Source organism: Poecilia formosa, unplaced genomic scaffold, assembly GCF_000485575.1.
Source record: "Poecilia formosa unplaced genomic scaffold, Poecilia_formosa-5.1.2 Scaffold849, whole genome shotgun sequence".
Classification (NCBI taxonomy): Eukaryota; Metazoa; Chordata; class Actinopteri; order Cyprinodontiformes; family Poeciliidae; genus Poecilia; species Poecilia formosa.
The window spans coordinates 3980-16647 of record NW_006800788.1 but is presented as its reverse complement, the minus strand read 5'-3'; the positions used below and the strand labels follow the sequence as shown (position 1 = coordinate 16647).

General features: G+C 40.0%; 2 long non-coding RNA genes across 2 annotated transcripts; both read left to right on the top strand.

Moving 5' to 3' along the window:
* Positions 1-507: 507 nt before the first annotated feature.
* Positions 508-12046, top strand: LOC107834917 (uncharacterized). The gene is made up of 3 exons (XR_001660754.1): positions 508-575; positions 3336-3342; positions 12037-12046. It is a non-coding gene; the product is annotated as an uncharacterized LOC107834917 (long non-coding RNA).
* Positions 9198-10769, top strand: LOC103131820 (uncharacterized). The gene is made up of 3 exons (XR_001660753.1): positions 9198-10172; positions 10313-10447; positions 10542-10769. It is a non-coding gene; the product is annotated as an uncharacterized LOC103131820 (long non-coding RNA).
* Positions 12047-12668: the final 622 nt, after the last annotated feature.

Below are 12668 nucleotides of genomic sequence, written 5' to 3'. Positions count from 1 at the left end.
TAAGAGGAGCTGATGTTTGTTGCTGCTACCTTCATCTTCGTAAATGAAACACTGAATGACACTTACCTCTGCTCAGAATGTGTGATCCGGTAAGTAGTTCTATAACTCTGTGTCCGGTTTGGCTATAGCTGTTTAGGGTCAGTAGTGGTTTCACATTCAGTACTGGTGTTCTAGCTCCGTTAGCATTTCCAATAGTAATAGCTCTGTTAGCGCTGCTTGTCTTTGATGTCTCTCCCAGCGTCTGTAGCGCTCCCTGCCAGCATGCCTAGGTGGGCCCCATATGGGGGAAGGGAGGGCAGACATATGGGTCCCATATGGTTTTGTCCGCGGGTAAATCCACATGGGTGCGCCTTAATGGGCACACCCATGTGGGCTCACCACTATGTAGGGCCCATGTGGGCTGTGGCCGTACATGGGCAAACCCATGTGGGGCCACCGTGGAACCCGCGGACAAATACATATGGGACCCATCTGGTCTGCCCTCCTTTTCCCCATATGGGGCCCGTGCAGGGGCGGATCTAGAAAAATATTTATGGGGTGGTAAGAAGGGGGCAGGGATATTTTCAGGGGTGGCAGTGTATATACTTAGTGTTCCATTAAGTATGCTGTATAGAGGACGTCAATCCTTTTGTTGAACTCTCTAGCTTGTGACATAAATATGATTCAAGGCAGGTTTCAACCAGGATTGCTGGAAATTTCTCATTAGACTTCTCTTTAATCCAGCCTCTGATCTGTAAGAATTTTAAAAAGTTGTTTTTAGGAAGATCAAACTTCTTACTCAATTGTTGAAAGTTAGCTAGCGTATCATTAATATACAGGTCAGCTACTACTTGAATTTTCCTATTTCTCTAACCCAGCAATGTTGAATCAGCAATATGATTTTGAAGATTAGGGTTGCCCCACAAGGGTGTTCTTTGAAGGAAATTAATATTTACATCTAAAAGTGAGTGAGACTTCTGCCAGGCGGTGAATGTGTTCAGAATTATTGTGTTGTCAGGCATTTTCTATAGCCTATGAATGGAACATCCTCTAAGGGCACGTGCTTCATCTCATGTTGCTCTATTGAGATCCATCTAGTTTCGCTTTTTTCTGCATGTAGCCAGATCCAAATTGGTCTGTACTGAGAGGCAATGTAGTAATTACTAAAATTTGGAAGATTGAGTCCACCCCTTGAATACTGAGCCTGTAAAGAGGCTATCTTAACCCTGGGGTTCTTCTTTTGCCATATAAAGGAATTCATAATTTTGTTAAGCTCACTGAAAACCTTTTTGGGAATAGTTATTGGAAGGCATTGAAACAGATATATATATATTTAGGCAAAGTATTCATTTTAATGGTATTGATTCTGTTGGTAGATCAATCTTTGGAAGTTAAGTTTAGTTTTTTCCATTAACTTTGTATAATTTTGTTTAAATATGTAATCCTCTGATTTACCCACTTGGATACAAAGATATTTAAAGCCATTGTTACACCATTTTAATGGGTTAGTGAGAGTTCTAATATTATCATCCTGCACGTTTAAGGGTAGAATCTCACTTTTAGTGTAATTTAATTTATATCCTGAAGCTGCACTGTATGCTTTAAGGCATTCTAAAAGAGGGGGGATTGAGATGTATGGCTTGGTTATATATAACAAAAGATCATCTGCATATAATGAGAGTTTATGTTCATTTGCACCAAATTTGATTCCAGTTACAGAAGTGTTGGCAGCAGCTAGAGGTTCAATTGCAAGTGCAAAAAGCAGTGGAGAGCTGGGACAGCCCTGCCTACAACCCCTAGATAAGGAAAATGTAGTAGATAGAACATTATTGGTTAGTACATTAGCTTTTGGATTATTAAACAGTGTTTTAATATATTGAGTAAAATTCTTTCCAAAGTCCATAGCTTCTAAAGTTTGATATAGAAAGTTTGGTTCAGTCCTATCAAATGTTTTGTTGGCGTCCATAGAGATTATCAACATAGGAATTAGTTTTTTTTTTAGCTGTGTTCATTATATGGATCAGCCGTCGTACATTATCTGCTCCATGTCTAATTTTAACTAATCCAGTTTGATCAGCATGTATTAATTTTGGTATTACGTCCTCAAGTCTAAGCGCAATTAATTTAGATAGTATCTTATAGTCAGCATTTAGGACACTGAGGGGCCTATACGCGTCACATTTCTTTTTATCCTTGTCTGGTTTTGGAAGTAGAATAATTGCTGCAGTTTCCAATGAGTCTGGTAATTTTGTATTTTCCAAAGCTTCTTTAATCATGTTTGTGAGAGGAGTCAGCAATTGTTTTGCAAAGGTTTTATAATATTTGACAGGAAATCCGTCTGGACCAGGAGTCTTGTTATTTTGTAAAGAATTCAAAGCTTGAAATATTTCCGCTTCTGATATCTGCCTCAAGGGATTCTCTGTCCTGTTCCTGTAACATGGGAAGCATTATTCCTCCAATAAATCCTTCTACCTCATTATCTACACCAGGGGTCACCAACTCCAGTCCTCCAGTTCTACCATCCTGCAACTTTTAGATTCACCTCTGCTCCAAAATGTCTGAATTCCCTCACCAGCATTCATTCCTCTCTGCAATAGGCTGGAAACGAGCAGTTTATTTGATCCAGGTGAGTTTGAGTAGAGACACATCTAAAAGTTACAGGATGGTAGGACTGGAGGACTGGAGTTGGTGACCCCTGATCTACAATTATCCTGCTCTGATCTATGTAATTTTTCATAAAATTGTTTGAATTCTGCATTTATCATAGTTGGATTGTCAAGAACCCTGCTGTCATCTGTTTCTATTGTTTGTATAAACCTTACTGCGGTTTTCTTCCTAATTTGCTGTGCCAAGAGTTTGCTTGTTTTGTTCCCAAATTCATAATAGTGATACCTAGTTCTGGCCATTATTGCTTTCTCTGTATTGGTACATAGATTATCATATTGCATCTTTGTTTTAATTAATGTGTTAAGGTGTTCGTTCCTCCTTTTTTGTAGCAATATACTCCTGCTCTAACTTCTTAATGTCACTTTCCAATTTAATCAGCGTCTCTCTAGTTTTTTTTTTTTTTTTTTTAATGTCACTTTCCAATTTAATCAGCGTCTCTCTAGTTTTTTTTTTTTTTTTTTACCTTGTAAGCACTATATGACAAAATATGTCCTCTCATATAAGCTTTGAGGGCCTCCCATATTCCCATATATTGGAATGTGTTGAAGTATTATAGTTGGCTTCTAAAAATATTTCAATGTTATTGGTCATATATGCAACAAATTTGGGATCCTTCAACATGTAATTTTTAAATCTCCACCTATAATCTGTTGCCTGCCGACTGTCGATCATCCAGGTGAGTTTAATAGGGTTATGGTCCGAAAATGTAGCTTTTCGGACCATGTCACTTTGGAAATCATCTTTTGAGACATTAGTAACATATCAATTCTAGAGTGTGTATTGTGTGTTGCTGAAAAAAAAGAAAACTGATGTGATGTGCGTGTTGGTTGCGCCATACATAAATAATGGCTAAGTCCTTCATACCCTGCTTTAATGCTGCTGCAGCCTTTGAAAATGGCTGCAGTAGTTTTAGGAGACGATCAGTCCAGAATTGGGTCCAGGACCAAGTTAAAGTCTCCACCTATAATTCACTGGCCTTTAATTGTGGCCAGTTTCATGAACAAATTATTAAAGAATAGTGGGTCATCATAGTTAGGACCATATACATTTATCAGCGTGATTTTTTCTCTATTTATTTCACAATCCACCAGTAAGAATCTGCCATTTTTATCCTTCTCAACCGAGTTTAATTGAAAGTTCAAGTGTTTTCTTATAAGTAGCGCAATACCTCTTGCTTTTGATGAATAAGATGAATAAAAAACATTCCCCACCCAATCTGTACGCAGCTTTAAATGTGTGTACATTTAAAGATGCAAGATGACTTTCTTGAATAAATGCTATATATGTTTTCTGCCTCTTTAGATATGTCAGCATTTTCTTCCTTTTGATTGGCGAATTAATACCCCTAATATTCCATGAAATACATGTTAAATGATCCATTGGTTAAGTTCTTTGCATAGATGTCTGGCCAAGATGGCGGCTCCAGTTCCCCATCTGGGACATACTTGATTATGCACCATATTTACATTGGTAGTTAATTTGGACTTTTGTGTAAGTAAGCGTTTGATTTTTATTGAGAGATCGTACATTCCCCAAAATACACCCACGAACACACACACACACACACACACACACACCCCCCACACAAAACTCTGTCCTATAAAGAACCCATAACAGAGTAACGCTAGGTAGGAATTTCTCCTAAACAACCTTTACATCGCTGGTGGTTCCAGCAACTTAGTTAAATTTACTACTCATGACATTCTGCATATGTTTCCAAAATTTACCATGCTGAGATTTTTAAGCATGCTTTTATTTCTAGCTGTTTAGACTATTGTAATGCCCTGCTTTCTGGTCTCCCTAAAAAAAACTCTCACACCCTTCAGCTGTTACAAAACTCTGCTGCTCCAGTGCTAACCAAGACCAGAAGGCAGGCTCACATCACACCTCTTTTAAAATCATTGCAGTGGCTCCCAGTATGTCTCAGGATTGATTTTAAGATTATTTTACTGGTTTTTAAGTGTCTTAATGGTCTTGCCCCATCTTAACTTGCAGAGCTGCTAATACCTTATGAGCCCCTGTGGACTCTGAGGTTCTCAGTCACTAGACTATTAACAGTTCCAAGAGTCAGAACACACATTTATAGTGAGGCTTCTTTCCAATGTTGTGGCCCTCGTTTGTGGAACGGTCTGCCAGAGAACTTGAGGGCTGCAGAAAATGTTGCTGTCTTTAAGAGCAGGCTCAGTACCCACCTTTTTAACTCTATTTCCTGAATTGGATCATTTCCAATCAGTTTATGCATTTTCCATACAGTTGTTTGTTTTTCCATGTGGGGGTGGGTAATTGTTTTTGTTTTTGTTTTTTTTTGTTTTTTTGTGGGTTTGGGGTATTTTTTTTATCTGCACAGCACTTTGAGCTGCTTTTCGCATGAAGGATGCTTTATAAATAAAATTGATTGATTGAATGATAGATTGAACACTAAATGTATAGTAATTTGAGATTTACATGTAAAGTATATTATGAAAAAAGTTGTATTATTATTATCATATTCCCCCATTAAATTTTTATATAATTGGAAACCGTTTATAACCACAATGTGGGCAGATCATTGTATAGAGAACAGAATAGAATAGAAATGCATTTGTACCAGCAGTAAAGTGACACGGAAATTGAATTTTCCAGTTTCACACAAATGCAAAAGTACGAAAGCAAGAATGAGACTGGGGGGTGCTGTGGTGGTGCAGGGTTCAAGCAAAACCCACATGTGGAGGCCTTGGTCTGGCGACCTTTGCTGCATGACTTCCCCCTTCTCTCATTACCCACTTTCTTGTCAATTCACTATCAAATGAAGGCCACTGGAGCCAATAAAACCTTTAAAAAAGAATGAGACTGTACAATAAAGGCAACATAAGAAAACATAGCATAGCAAAACCAAAAAAATTGCACAGGTTCTTGTTTGTTTTATTTAAGGACGGTGTAACGTAACAATCAAGTGCAACTCAGAACTTGACGAATTTACCTGTTTTAAAGACCCACCAAATAAATCAAATAAAAACAGGAAAAGATTGAACTAAAAAACTGTGAACCAGTAGCTGCAATGCCCTTAGCCATAATTCATGTCAGTTGTGCTGACCCAACCCACTGAAGGGTGGGTACGGGTACGGTCTGTTATCATTCTGCAGTCTCAGAACCTGCATAAAGCTGTTATCAGACATGAAGCACACCATTTCACTCTTTAACACATTCACAGACATTCAGACTATTTGGAACACATTACTAGTAAAAATACATCTTTCTTTAAGATTTCTTTTCTCCATCTTATTCTATTTTTAATGTCGGTCATCTCATATTTTGGACTTGCTACACAAAATTTATGGATATTAACATTGTCTTTAATTTCGGAAATCCAAAAGTAATTGGTTAGTTTGTTTGTGTGATTACAATGAATTAGATCAAACTCAACAGTTAATAGGCAAGACAGACCCCCAAACTGATATTCTTAGATGCTCCTGCCAAAAAATCTGCAAAACAGCCTGAAAAAATGTGTTGGGAACCGGGGTTTGTTGTTTCTTTGTGGGGTTTTCTCTGTTTGCCTGCTGCTTCCCCCTTCACCCACTAGATGGGGACTGGAGGCTGCACACCTTGGAGGGCGTGCCCGCTGACTCAGCCGGTGCACCTGTGCTCTATCAGGCAATCATCCTGGAGTATAGGAGGAGCAGGCTGCCAGCACCTTGACACCTGAGTGTTTGCCAGTTTTGGTATTCTGAGCCCTTCTGAGCTAGCTCTCTGTGTTTTTTCTGAAGATTCTTCTAGTAATTGATCCTTGTCGCCTTTTTCTCAGGTGTTTACTTGTGACACCCTGGAGAAATCCCTTGCGAAGCCTGAGACCTGGACTTCAGGATTTTCCTCCTTCGTGACACCATGGATTAATGTCCATGGCGTCACAAAGGAGGAAAATTACTCCTCGGGCAATTTGGTTGCCCGAGTCCCTCCTTCATCTCTTCAGAACTACAATAACCTGTTCCTGGATTCTCAGCTGGCAGTCGGCCTGCTCCTCACTCCTCTTCGCTTGTACTTGCCTGTCCTCCCTCCATCGCAGACTCCTCATCTCCAGCAAAGAACTCATTCCGTCAAGATCTCACTGGAACCTGGATCCAGGGGCGCGGTATAGAGGGGAAAAGTGATGACAATTCTAGGGGCCCTGACCAACAGGGTGCCCTCCACAATTTAATTATTTTTTGTTCATAGAAATAAAAAAAATAAAAAATAAAAAAATCGGGGCCCTATCAATTACAAAATTAATCATATTATATTTTCAAAGATTGTTTTTAGCAGTAAAAATTTAATGTTCCCACTCAGATCAAAAAACACACATCCATATTTGCCCTGAACCCCCCTATCTGCATTAATGGTTCATTCCTGCTTAGAGTGCTTCAGAATGACGATGTTAGCAGCAGACAGTAGGAAGACATGAACGACTGTAGCAGTTACTATGCTGTTAAGAAAACTTATAAAATCAGGTTTTCAAAAAAAGAGAGAGGGACAGAGAGAAAAAGGCAAGAGTGTTAATTTATAACCCAGTTTTTCTCTCCATAAGAGAGGTGGGTAGACTGTGTGAGATTATCAAGCATTTAGCATAGTTAGCTTAGCTACAAACTACTGTTTGCCTCCTTTTCACTAGCATTTAATGAATTAAGGAAACAAATTACCAATATATTCATATATTGAACTTGTACCTTTTACCACTTAACAGCAGATGAGTCAGTCAGCAGCAGCTCTAATCCACGTCCCTCCTGACCTGTTCTCTCCTGAGTGAAATTATAGCTGCAGTATGTAACTCTTATATAAATATTTTTTTCACATATTTTTTAAAACTGGGTAACACACTTTATTTGAAGGGGTGTGCATAAGACTGACATGACACTGTCATAAACATAAAGAAGTCTTTATGAATGTTTATGACAGTTGTCATGAAGTGTTATTCGGTAAATAATGACACTTTTAATGCAAAGTTGCTCTGAAAGTTGCAATGAAAGTCCATTAAAAGTGCCAACTTTGCATGATTTTGTAAATTATGATAAGTTAATGCAAAGTTGGCATTTCTAATGGACTTTCATTGCAACTTTTAGAGCAACTTTGCATTAAAAGTGTCATTATTTACAGAATGACACTTCATGACAACTGTCATAAACATTCATAGAGACTTCTTTATGTTTATGACAGTGTCATGTCAGTCTTATGCACACCCCTTCAAATAAAGTGTTACCCTTTTTTCTCAGTTTTTTTTTTGTTTGTTTTTTTGGAAAGTGGTTCAAAGGTTTTGAAAACATTTTCCATGCAGAAAATTTGGTCTGCATGGAAACCATGCATAGAGACGTGGCTGCTGAAATGACATCATTTGACCATGTGTCAGGCATAAATCAATGTTCAGTTTAAATTGTTAGTTTAAATTAGTTTTAATGTTTAGAATTTTTGTTGGTGTAAGGTCATACTTCTAGATGTTTTTTTTATTGCATGTAGTTATGCAGTCCATTGTTTCAGATGTTTTAAATATGAAGAATCAGATCAGTTTTCTTAAGATTTCTGTCTTGCCTTTAGAGTTTTAGATGTTCCTCATCCACTCTATTTATTGACCTGCGTATCAAACAGCAGCAAGAGGTTCTGACCCAAGCATGCAGGTGACAAGGCTTTGGCAGAGACTGCCTTAAATCTTTGGAACAAAGAAACCAACATCTATGAATTCTTTAAGAGGATTCAGATGTTAACAGTTTAAACAAAAGATTAGGCATCTCTTTATCAGCAAAGACAAAAAGACATAATGCTGTAGATCACATACATGCACGAACACACACGAGCACGCGTGTACAATCTTTTGTGTTCAGCCCAAACCAAGCCTCATCTTCATGTTTTTAGATAACTATGAACTAGACTTAATAATACCACATCAGGACAACACCTTGGTCACAAACAAGTTAGAGGTTTTAAGGTCATAATAACACCACAGAAATGGAAAATATGCAAACTGGAAATCTTTAAATTTAAGATAGTGTTAAGATCATACTGCTGCCTATTTTAAACCTTGCTTTCTTTTGCTTACACATTTTTAAAATGTGCAAGATGTTTGATGGTTGTGCAGAACCATTGAAATTACTTTTAGAGAGGAAAAAAACATTTTTAATATCTGCTATAGGTCAACTTTGAAGCTGCAGAAGAACTATTTAGAGGGTATCATGCAAAACTGATTTTTTTTTATTAGATTTACGTAAGCTGCTTGTGGAAAAGCTAAGATTAAAATATTCTGTCAGTAGTTTATGTTATGTAACCGAAACAGTTTTGAAAATGGAGCTAATAGCAAAAGTTCAAGCTGGAAGACTCCCCCCTGTTAGGTTCTGGGGGGGTTTTTAGGTGGTCTTTTGGTTGCTGAGTTATCTCTCCACTAGATGGAGTCCGAGAGGTGGCGGGCTGTGGTTTCAGTGATGATGTCATCCTCTCANAAAAATCTAAACTATTCACTAATTAATGTCTAAATTAATGTAAAGGATAAAACAAACAAAATGATTACCATTCAGGTCAGTGTGACAGTAGGGTCAGCTGTACCTGATTCTCGTGATTTATGGAGTTTGAAGCAGGGGCAAAGATCAGTGGCTGAATTCGCTATTGATTTCCGCATTAAAGCGGCAGCCTCCAGTTGGAACGCTCCGGCTTTAAAGAGTGCCTACTTTCATGCTTTAAATGAGTCAATTAAGGATGAATTAACCACGCTAGACGAGCCTGAGACGCTGGAGGATCTTATTAAGTTGACAGTGCGAATTGACAACAGGATTCGTTCAAGAAATAAGGAGAGAAATCGAAGGACTGTGTTTGTTAGTGCCGCCTCTCCTTGTCTCACCTCCGCCGTCGCAGCCGTTCCAGTCCGAGCCTGAGCCCATGCAGATCGGCAATACTCGGCTCTCTCCTGAGGAACGCCGAAAGCGCATGACGAATCGGCTCTGTCTGTACTGTGGAGGTTCTGGTCACTTCATCGCTAATTGTCCTAAGAAGTCAAACTCCAGGACCCATCAGTGAAGGTGAGGAACCTGGTGGGTCAGAAGGGTGAAAACAATATTCCTCGCCTACAACTTCCTGCTGATCTGTGTTATGGTAATGAACATATTTCCCTGTGCGTCATGATAGATTCTGGTTGTGAACGAACTCTGATCGATTCTGAATTAGTTAAACAGCTAGGTGTTGAGACCATCCCTTTACCTTCTCCTATTCATGTTTCCGCGCTGGATGGTAAATCCCTGCCAAGAATCTCACACAAAACCAAACCATTACCTTTAGTTATTTCTGGTAACCACAGTGAACATATATCATTTTTTGTTTTTCCTTCTGCCAATGCTCCTGTGGTTTTGGGTTTTGACTGGTTAACACTCCATAATCCACAAATCTGCTGGTCAAAGAAACGTATTGAATCCTGGTCTAATCATTGTCATTCCTCTTGTCTCCGTTCTGCCATACCTCCAGGCCCATCTCCGGCTGCCAGTCAAGATGCAGACCCTCCTGATCTCTCATCCGTTCCCGCTGAATATCATGACCTTGCACAGGTATTCAGTAAGACCAAGGCTTGTTCACTCCCCTCTAGATCTTCTCGGCCGCCAGGTGGCGACCGTTGAGGGGGGGTACTGTTAGGTTCTGGGGGGTTTTTTTAGGTGGTCTTTTGGTTGCTGAGTTATCTCTCCACTAGATGGAGTCCGAGAGGTGGCGGGCTGTGGTTTCAGTGATGATGTCATCCTCTCACCGGAGGCTGATCATCTAATTGACGGCAGCATAAGAAGGGTGGAACGCCGGTACTTCGACGCCAGAGTGTCAACCTTAGATGGTACCTCCAGCCCCTCAGAATTTTGCTCCAAGTTTTTTTGAGATCTGCCTGTTTTTTGTATTGTGCTTCATTGCGGGTTTTTTGCTCCCCTCAGGATCCTTCCGCATCTGGTTGCCTGACCACTGGTTTCTCCAACGACGTCATGGGATCTTACCCCATAGATGCCTGAAAGCCAAACCTCACCAGTTACTGCCATTCAGAAGTCTCCGACCGGCCGTTCCACCTAGACTCAGCCACTTACAAGGACAAGCCTCCCTGTCCGCCCTCCAACGCCACTCACCGAACCACCAAGCTCCACGGAGAAGCAAATCCATAAGTTAGAAAGAACTCCAGGAAACAACCAACCCCCTCCAAGCCGTTAGAACGCTCTGAGCCAGTAAGTTTACTTAATTCTCATTCGCAACCTCCCGTTTCCCAGTCACCTGAACTCGCCACGCTTCTCTTATCTCCTCAGTGCACCAAGATCAGCCGAGCAGTTTTCCGGACCAGCTTTCCTTAAATTGTTGCTTGCTGTAAATAAACTTTTCATTTTTTACATCCGTCTCTTTGGTGTTCCTGCATGTGGGTGAAATCAGTTAAACCCATCATGACACCCCCCTCCGTTTGCCCATCGGCATCATGCTCATCTCTGACCTCAGCGCTGGTCCTCACCCGGTGCGTCCAATCATCATTCAAGCTCTGCATAAAAGGATCCACACCCAAGCCATCAGCCAGTTCCCAGCTGCGTTCAACCCACCACCGCCCCTTCTCCACCCACATCCTTCAGCTCTCCAGGATGGCACCCTTTCCCGACCTCCTCCACCAGTGTCGGGCCCTGGGGGAGAGCATCCCTAATCAGTTATCAGGATGTTCATTGAGTTCACATCAAATCTCAGCTCAAATCAACTACCGGGGCCCGAGCGCCAAAGAACTGTTATTCATTCCTGTCATTAAACCTTTTAATTGTTCCTTTTTCTCCGTCTGAGTTTTTCCAGATTGAAATGCAGTTTATCTGCAATTCAGGGCATGTACATTTAAGTTTTTATATCAAAATCTGAAAAACAAAAAATTGTCGTTCAAGGAAGATTTAGTTTGGCTCAGTTCTGTTTTCTTTTCGGTTACAAATTTTAGATCTTCAGATTCAAATCTGCTTTTGTTAAGTTCAAATCTCAGTTATTTTGACTTTTAGATCTGTTTTTAGACTTTCAGGTTGCTGGTTTGGACCCACAACCCATTATTGTGTCCTTGGGCAGGACACTTCACTGTGTGGCCATTTACTGTCCAATCAGCAGCCCAAACACAGCTCGATGCATCAGAATGCTCCACCTTCACTTACAGTTGTTACTCATCTGTCACCAGCAGAATGTGCTGAGGAAGAACATTTCAATTTGTAAAGATTGCCATTATCCACAGAGAAGGCTCATAGACAGAGACATCAGCACAAGACCAGAACCATGCTCAGGAATGGCACCTGCTGAGTCAATCAAGGAGGAGGACCTGATCAAGAACGAGGGAGGTGTGCTATGTGAGGGGTCATAGCAGTGCTGAATATCTTCCAAAGTGAATAATCAGTTGGATAAAAGGAAGAGCTGAAAGACATTCTGGAATAGCCAAAGTGTGCGTGTTGGTGGGAACCCAGCGTTCTGATGATGCCAGTCTGACTGTCTGTGCCAACCAAAGATCCATCCTACTTTGTAGCAATACGTATGCACACACCAACGTAACATTGGTGTGTGTGTGTGTGTGTGTGTGTCTTAGATTTGTTATCAATACATACTACTTGTGGAAGTTTTTTGTTTTATTTTGTCAAAGATTATGGTAAGCTTAATTTAATGTATTTTATAACTGGCTTTTCTTAAGCTGCTCCATTACTTCATGCATAAGTTTACATGACAGATGGCTTGTAAACACATTCATAAATGTCTTTAGTTTGCCATCTGCATTTTTTTTTTACAATATAACATACTCAGTGAAAAAAGCAGTTTGAACTACTCCTATTTCAGGAAGCATAAGATCTGAAAACTGTTTGAAGCATTTGTCTTCTTTGATAGTACCAAGATTCATATCAGGACCTCAATCACAGTAAAAGCACGGATGAGAGAGAGAGAGAGAGAGATGGTGTGTGCTGCCCTCTCAAATTTTTGAGAATGGAACAAAAATGAACGACAAGAGTCTGAGTTTTCCCTTTGACATTGTACTCTCTGAAGGACATTGACAGAAAACCATGAGCCCTAGAGCCATT